The 8,925-nt window shown below is 38.9% G+C and overlaps 1 pseudogene; it reads right to left on the bottom strand.

Moving 5' to 3' along the window:
• Positions 1–558, bottom strand: part of LOC137971299 (uncharacterized) — a 26,230-nt pseudogene extending 25,672 nt beyond the window's left edge.
• Positions 559–8,925: the final 8,367 nt, after the last annotated feature.

Raw genomic sequence — 8,925 nt, 5'->3', positions numbered from 1 at the left:
GTTTTTGTGGAAAATATGAGCGGTTTTTCGGTTTTGTTATCCGATGTGCTTTTTAGGTTTTCCTATTTTGTCCTATTTGGGTTCCGGTTTCTCTTAGATTTGAGCGGCAATTGATCTCGAATAGAGTGTTTATTTATTTATTTATTTAATCTTTATTTAACCACGGTACAATTCATCAGCAATATAAAAACCATATGTACAATTAAAAATTTAAAACCAACTATAGATAAAACTATGTAAACTACATTAACTATCTTACTCAATATTATACAATAAAAGCTGCTTTCCATGAATGCCGTGTTTAGAATAATGGCTTAGATAACCTCTTTAATAATTCATTTGAATTGACTAAGGGACGCTGCTTTCCTTAGTTCTAATGGCAAACTGTTCCACAAAACTGCGCCACTGTAGCCAAAGCTGTTTTCTGTAGTAGTTTGTGCGCGGTTGCGGAACATTTACCTCATTCACAGAGTCTCTCAAACAATTACCAGAATCGCGATGGACAAATTTTGAGCAGAGATACTCAGTTGCCAGTCCCTGTAGGGACTTAAATACCATTGTTGCTCTTTCAATTTGCCTTTCAGAGACTAGGGATTTCCATCTCAAGAGTTCAAATAAATTGTTGACATCAGCATCCTAGTTAGAGAAGGTCAAGACACTGGCTGCTCTGTTTTGTAGTTTTTGCAGTTTATCCTGCAAAGTTACTCCACAGTTTTCCCAAACAATATTGCAGTAGTTGAAATGAGGTTGTACTACGGCCTGATAAATAGAATGAAAGGTCCCATAAGGGTACAAGATGTCTGTTTTCACTCACGAGATCTGTCACCTTGTTTTTCCTCCGAGACAAAAGAAAACGTTTGAGTGATAATAGAGCTCAATTCCCGGAGACGTCGCATTCCAAAGTAATTGAGAGGAATGCGTGACAAACTAAATGTCACGGTAGGGGATCACGCGTGTCGAATTATGCCTTAGTTGGTACGGAGTGGATGAAGATGAAGGACCCCATGAAGATCTGAACGAGCATGAAATGAGTGAGGAAGCTAGTAACTCTGATGAAGGCTAGCAAGAATTTGATGAAAGTAGTGACGAAGTCAGTGCAGATGACAACAATTCCCAAGTCCAGCAAGATGAATTAGGGACATCGACGAATTTTCTCTTTGGTGCAACGTCGCGATATGGAAGGGCGGTGCTCGGCGAGGGGGGTCCCATATAAAAAGGGGAGGGATGCTCGTCGTCTCGCTTTGAGGTGTAAATTTCGGATTTTGGTCTCACTTAGGGTGTTTTGAGCAAAATGCGATCATATGTAGCCGTGAAGGTCTCCTTTAGGGTTGCGCGCGAAGAAATATAAAAGTGTATATTTACACTTTTATATATATTCTCGCAGGTGAAAGTATTAGATGATAATGTCTTTGCCATCATTAAAAGTCGCTGTATTTTTTATTTCTCTGTGTTATAATATGGTCTCTTTTAGGAATCAAAAAAATCTTAGGCCTTTCCCAGATTGGTCTCCTTCAGGGGTTTAATGTAAAATTTCCGATGAGCATCCCTCCCCTTTTTATATGGGAGTCCCCCCCGCCCCTGGGGAAGCGGTGAACTTCAATATTCGACTGCTGTTTTAAGTAAGTATCTGTTTATTACCACATTTAACCTTTGAGCAAGTTCCTGCTGCCATGTAAAACAAGGAACAAATTGTACCGGTTAGCTTCCTCAGTGCAATCGTATGTTTTAGACCAAGATTAAACAGTCCATTCGAATCTCCAAACTGTCCTGTCTTCGTTATCAAATAGAAATGTTCAATTAGAGATTTTCGATTGAAGTTTCCGAAGATATAACTTTTTGCAATTGCAAAATTGCAATTCTAGAGAGGACTTGTGTGCAAATTCTCCTAAGTTAACTTGGCTCCATTACCAGCTGCTTTACGGGAAATGAGCCCACAAAATCCGGGCTCGAGAGAGCGGGCAGAAATAAAGCCTATGATTTTAGCAGATACGAAAAGATATGAAGGCTTTAGACAAGTCCGTGACATTCGGAAATACTTCGATTAAATAACGTGTTAGTGTAGTTTGCTCTGTATGCCCCACTTGTCACCATTGTATCGGTTTTCTGACGGTTTTGTATGCTGTTTTCGGTTTTGGCCGAATTTTTTTGCGGTTTTGCGGTTTTGGATGATTTTTTCTTTCTAATACACCCCAATGTCCCCCTCATGGAGCAATTAGGAGAAAAACTAGGTGTGCAAAAAACTTCCTTTTCTAACATGAAACAAAGCTCATTAAGGATACTTTGTGGGCGAAATATCAAACACAAGCCTTGTTAGTGACTTAACAACAGAAATTGGTGATAAAGCGTTGTTATTCTGGGGAATCGAGCGCACTCTTTTGTGGCCGAGAACTGGGCCGCGCTGGCCGATAACTGGGCCCACGAACAACGCGTCTATTTTCGTTATGGGCAGTCGATAGCTTTACATGTGTAAACTGAATGCTGAAGCTGGTTGTCTTTGAAATTTCAAGTCCTTACGGCTATTCCAAGGTAAGAAATACAAGTTTACGTTTTTTGTGGCCGAGAACTGGGCCCCATACTGTAAGCTTAACTATAATTGTTTCACAGCAGGCCAGGTAAGCTTAACTATTGTTTCACAACAGGCCGAGAAAATAAAATTAGAAATCTTTCTGTAAAACGTATATTATCAACTGCCTACTTAATATTGTTAACTTGCGCGTTGCGTACTTATTTATCAATAAAGATCATGTTTAAATTACTTTGTATTCAACAGATGTCGGCGGACATATCCTACTTGTGTAATGCTATTAGGGATATCATCAGTTATCTTGACAGACTTGACGTCAATCGGGGTCCCTCAAATGACCTTCAACCAATAATCGGTAAACTTGATTTAGTGCAAAGATTAGCAGTTACCCTTGATGTAGATGAAGTGGTTGCAGAGGATGTTGGGTCTGCATATAGGAAGTTACACGGAAGTTAGTGGAGACCGAACAAAGTAATCAAGTTGGATACCAAGCTCCTTTAAATTGTGGTGGAAGACAAGGAAGACCATCTTTTGAAATAAGTGAGGAGCAGCTAAAATGTTTGCTTGAACAAGGTTTCCAAGTAAGGCAAATAAGTAGCATTCTTGGGGTTAGTCCCCAGGACAGTTGAGAGAAGGATGTCAAGCTTTGGTTTGAGTATATCAGGTCAGTACTAAATATGCAAGTGTACACAAAATACACATTGGAAGTCGTTGGCGATTTAGCTGGTGTCGTAGGTATCAGGGGCACTTTTTCACCAATTACTACTGACCTTTGTAATTACAAGGACGACCCACTGACATGCTCTTGGGAAAAGTTGAAAGGAAAAATAGTTACCCTAAAAGATGCATCAAGTACATCTTTGGCAAGGTGGGGCCAGGGAAGGAGGTTAAGATAAGCTTCTAGTTTATATCTTTCAGATATCACAATGTCTTCTGAATTATTATTTTTTATTTAATGATAATCTCAGTTGTTTTCCAAAGCAGAAAAGAAACTAGGTTACAAGTATAAAACTTAAGAGAAAAAGAAATATCTTTAACTGGTTTGGGGTTCACAAAATTTTCTTTCCATGCCTGTTATCATACAGTTACCAAACATCAACAAAGTATTTACAGACGTAAATAGTTGGCAGGACAATAAACATGGGCATATTTGTCAATGGTGTTCTTTGCTTTAGGTATGTATAATACTATAGATGACAGCCAGTTGGGTGAAATTGTTCGAAATGCTTCAAATGAGCATCCTGGTATTGGTATTCGAATGCTTAACGGTTACTTAAAGAGCAAAGGGTTCCGGATTCAGCGTGAAAGAATACGATCGTCACTGTTGCGAATTGACCCAATTGGCCTAGTAGAAAGGTGGAGAAGAACTGTCAAGAGGAGATTCTACAATGTGAGGTATCCTCTATCTCTGTGGCAGATAGATGGAAATCACAAACTTATAAGGTCTTATAAGGTGCTCACATTGATATCCCATTAACTAATTTATATTGTTGATTGGTTAACCCTTAGGCAAAAAGCTTGACAGGATTAACTTATGGCTATGCAGATACAAAATTAGTACAATGTACTCACAAAGGGAAACATAATTGTGTTGGTGATTTTAAAAGTAGAAGTATATTTTCCAATAACTTTATATTGAAAACTTGATAATTTTCAGCACGTTCTCTAAACCTATTGTTGTCACTTTTTACATGATGAAAATTTTTTGTTCCTACAGATGGAGGATTATTGTCCATGGTGGAGTGGATGGATACTCAAGAATACCAGTTTATTTGAAAGCCTCTAACAATAACAAAGCAAACAGAAGACATCAATCAACGAAAGTGTCTAGGCCGTTTTCGATATTTTGATTGGTTGTCTAGATCTCCGCATCTAAGGTTGGAGTACCCAAAAATATGCGAGACGTGTTGTGTAAATGGACGCCACGGGAAAAATATTTTAAATACCGGAATTTCCTGACAAACGTTTGTTGATTGATGCCTTGTGAATAACATTGTGCAGTGATTTTGCTCGTGCTGCGGCATCTGATACCCGATAAATTCAATTGAAGAACCCTCAACGGTTTCACGTCTTACCGGTTCCGATCCTGACACTTACCAAAAGGAAAACTCGCTTAAACAATTTTTTTATAGTAAACCACATTTACTGAGCTTTCTTCTGGTGTATAGTTTGTTAGGATTTTATTGAAACTAACGCGCGTACGGATTTTTTACCGAAGGACATCCGCGAAGGTCGGAAGTAACCTTAACTGGTGACCCAGGGATTTCATGTGTCTACTTTGGGCGGGAATTTTGTCCGGTCGGAGTTTTGTCTATCCGACCCGGTTCGATCCGATCCGATCCGATCCGATCCGATCCGGTCCGATCCGGATTTTGCCAACGGCCAAGAAATGCCACAAGATGAACCACTTTGTTTCTGTGTGCAGATCTGGGAGTGTTCGTGACCAGAAGAGCAACAGACCCGGCAAAAACTGAGCAGAGGAAGAATTAAAAGAGGAATTAAAGGGGCTAGGTCACGCTGTTTTAGGTAATTTTGTTAGTTATGAGCTCTAAACGTCAAATTGGCAGAGCAAGAGCCTTTCCTTTGCAAAATCACGGCCACATAACAACGGAGAGTGATTTTCCAGCTGTTTAAATGACATTTTGATATAAACTGATATAAATTTGAAAAAAGGTGGGCCGACGTTTTTCAAATTTACCCAAATGCAATCCATTGCAATCCTCCCCTCCTTGTCCCTTCTTAGCTTTCCTGTGTTTTGTTTGAGTTATTCTATAGTTTTGAGCCGTTACTTTGTTATTTCAGTTACTTCTATGACCATTTGATCAATGCTGAGATTGCCTAAAATTGCGTGACCTAGCCCCTTTAAGAAAACAACTGAAGATGCTGAATCCACAAGCTGGGACGATGAATTTTTCAGTAATGCAGCAGAGTATTTAGCTCGAGCCACGAAAATTAGAGAGATTGGCAAGGATGGATAGAACTGTTATGGTACGACTGAATGATGTTGATGTACAAATATAAGTTGATAGTGGTGCAGATGTTAACTTAATGGATGAACATCAGTTCAAGGCATTGGTTAATCGGACAAGAGAAAAGCCCAGCCTGGAACCTAGGGTCGAATCAAGCATCGTGCCCTCCAAAAAAAGCTCGAGGTGAAGGGAGAATTTCAAACAGTGATCAGGAATGAGACCTGCGGAAGACCCACCAAAGTCGTTGTTTTATCTGGGAGAATACAGTCACTTCAACTGATTAGCCAAGGGACTTTGATAGAGCTGGGGATGTTAAAGATTCAACCAGATGGCAGATTTGCTGAGGCCAATCATCTGGGGATGTCGAAAGAAGAACGCAGTGTCAGCACAGTCATTCAGGATGAAGAGGTACAGGAGATGAAAACAGTGATTGCTAGATACAAACATCTATTTGAAGGCATCGAGAAGATAGGAGAACAACAACGAAATCGAAGGCCAGTTCCACATGAAAGCAGAAGCAGTGCCAGTTACACATAAACCCAGACAAGTACCGTATTACTTGCAAGAACCATTGATAAGTGGAGGACATTTTTGAAAAAGTTCCAGAAGAAAGAACCAATAATTTGGTGTTCCCCATTGGTAGTGCAACCAAAACCAAAGTTTGCGGAAATACCACCAAACCGGTTGGAACCCCACATGATCAGAGCAAGTGTTGACTTGAGAATTCCAAACAAGTACATAGAACGAAGTCGAATTTCACAGGCACCGATAATGGAAAACTTTATTTACAAGTTTCATGATTGCACCTTTTGGACGAAGGTAGACCTACGACAAGGGTACCACAAGTTAGTATTACACCCAGAATCGAGATCAGTGGCAACACCCAGTACTTCCTGGGGTAATTCCCGACCAAAGAGGCTGGTAGTTGGGGCCAAAGCATCCCAAGACCTGTTCGATGATGTAATGACCAGAATATTTGGTGACATTCCAGCATGCCTTAACCAAAGGGACGATCTCTTAATTGGAGCAAGAGATTGGAAGGAACACAATGTGACACTGGAGACAGTATTCCAGAGGGCTGAAGGTTTTTATGGAATCACGTTTAATGAACCCAAGTGTGAATTTGGCCAGGCGTAGATTACTTTCTATGGCTACCGATTTGGTGTAGGAGGCCTCAATCCTGCTGACAATCCCTCATTAAAACTAGCTTCTACTCACGGTTATTGTTAGCTTTGGGTTGAAGAACGCCATTGTGTCTTTACTTGAAATACTGGCTTTAAGGTGTTCAAAAGCATCTGCTTCCTTTGGACCCCAGGAAAACTTTGCATCCTTATGAGTCAGTTCTCCTTATGCGGCTTTGTAAGGGAAGCGTACCGAGGTATAAAATTGGAGAGGTATCCAGTCATTCCCAGGAAACTTTGAACTTCTTCCTTAGATTTAAGGGGTTTGCATTCTTGGATAGCCTGTACTTTCTCCGGTGTGGGTTTATGGAAATGCAGAATGTGGATTATTTAGGAAAGTTACGACATTTTTTAATTTCGAAGACATGTTTCGATGTTACAAACATCGTCAGTTACAAAATATTTGAAAAACCGTTAGGACTACATAACAACTAGACGAAACATGCATAATTGAACATGATTAAGTGACAAGAAATACATATTTGAGTGAGTTACAGAGTGTTAGAAAGAATGTAGAGCCTAAAGCGTAAGTGTCAGGTTGACGTGATGAACTTGTTGGTTTAAACCAGGTTGACGTGATGAACTTGTTGGTTTAAACCAACAAGTTCATCACGTCAAAATGGAAATGGTGACACAGAGAAAGTGCTGAAGACAACCATCGCAGCAGAAAATGCGGTAGTATTGGACAGAATTAGAGAGGAGACGTGTCGAGATGACGTTTTGCAGAAACTAAGTCAGGTAATCGAGGAAGGCGACTGGGAAACCAGGAAGAAAGATGTCAACTTCGCACCATTCTACCCAATTAAAGATAAGTTTTATGAAGCGCAAGGTCTTATAATCAGAATGGACAGAATTATGCTTCCCACAGATTTGCAGCTAGCAGAAAGTCATCAAGACAACTCACAAGTTAGGACATCTGGGTACAACAAAAACCAAACAGATGATAAGTGCAAAATATTGGTTTCCTAACATGAATGCAATGATTGACCAGATGATAGGGCACTGCTTTGATTGTCAAGTCGCCACCAAAGATCACAGACAAGAGCCAATAAAACCATCAGTCATCCCAAGGGTCCACCATTCAATTCTATTTAGAGTTTTCAGACTTTGCCCAAGAAGAAGGATTTGTACACCACAAAGTCACTCCTGGACACCCTACACTGTTATTTTCAAGGAGTAGATTTAACTCCAAAAAGGGAGTTGAAAAAAAAGGTACAAAACCACTCCATTTTTGGAGTAAAATTCACTCCGGTAATGCTTACTCCGTTTTTGGAGTAAAATGTACTCCTATATCTTTTACTCTTTTGTTGGGGTAAAAATTTATTCCAGTATTGTTTACCCCTCCTGTGGTGTAAAATTCTCTCCAATACAAGAGTAAATTTTATCCTTCTATTGGAGTGAATTGAACTCTTTAAATGGAGTTCAATTTACCCTTGACAGAGTTAAATTAACTCCAAAACTGGGGTGAGACAAAAAGGTAAAAAACCACTCCTTTTCAAGAGTAAAATTTACCCTCTTAAACTTTACTCCCCTTGTCAGAGTAATATTTACTCTTTCTACAGAACACATTCACCCTCACTAGATCTACTGTACCTTCATTTACATGTATAGTCAGATTTCTCATAAAACCATGAAAAGTTCATTTTTTTGAAATATTATGTAAAGAAAAGACCAGGTTTACAATGAAGCATCTAATACTGGTAATTTTAATCATAAGATTGCAAAGAATGCACATGGATATGCATGATAAATACAATCTGTATACACATACAAATACATCACAAAAATCAAAGCTATCTTTATTCTAATTATTCGGGCAATAATAAAATGGCAATCAGCTGAATGTGTTCTTGCCTTAAACAAAGATAAATTGAGTGGTTTGTGTTTTGATTACAGATTATAACAATGAATGGCTGCAAAATAACTTCAATTACAAAAACTAAAGCATACAACATACTTGGATAAATGTGACTCAGTATAACAAAATGGGTTTTATGTACATGTAATACAAGTCAGTTCTTACAGAAAGAAGTCAAACGTAAAAAAAATGGAACATGCCTTAGGATAACTGATGCAAAAATTTTGCCATCATTGACCTTTACCAATGTGTTCTTTTTTTCTCCAACAGAATTGTTTTTGAAAAGAAAAAAAACACAGAACGTAGGCTGATAATTTACATTAAGAAAAAACTAAAAACTTTTTGTTTCCAAAAAGAAGAAAAAAACCCCTGAGATTAAGCTGATAATTAAGT

This window comes from Montipora foliosa, chromosome 1 (genome assembly GCF_036669935.1).
Source record: "Montipora foliosa isolate CH-2021 chromosome 1, ASM3666993v2, whole genome shotgun sequence".
Lineage (NCBI taxonomy): Eukaryota > Metazoa > Cnidaria > Anthozoa > Scleractinia > Acroporidae > Montipora > Montipora foliosa.
Note: the sequence above shows the minus strand (reverse complement) of the source record. Positions and strands in the feature narration are given on the sequence as shown.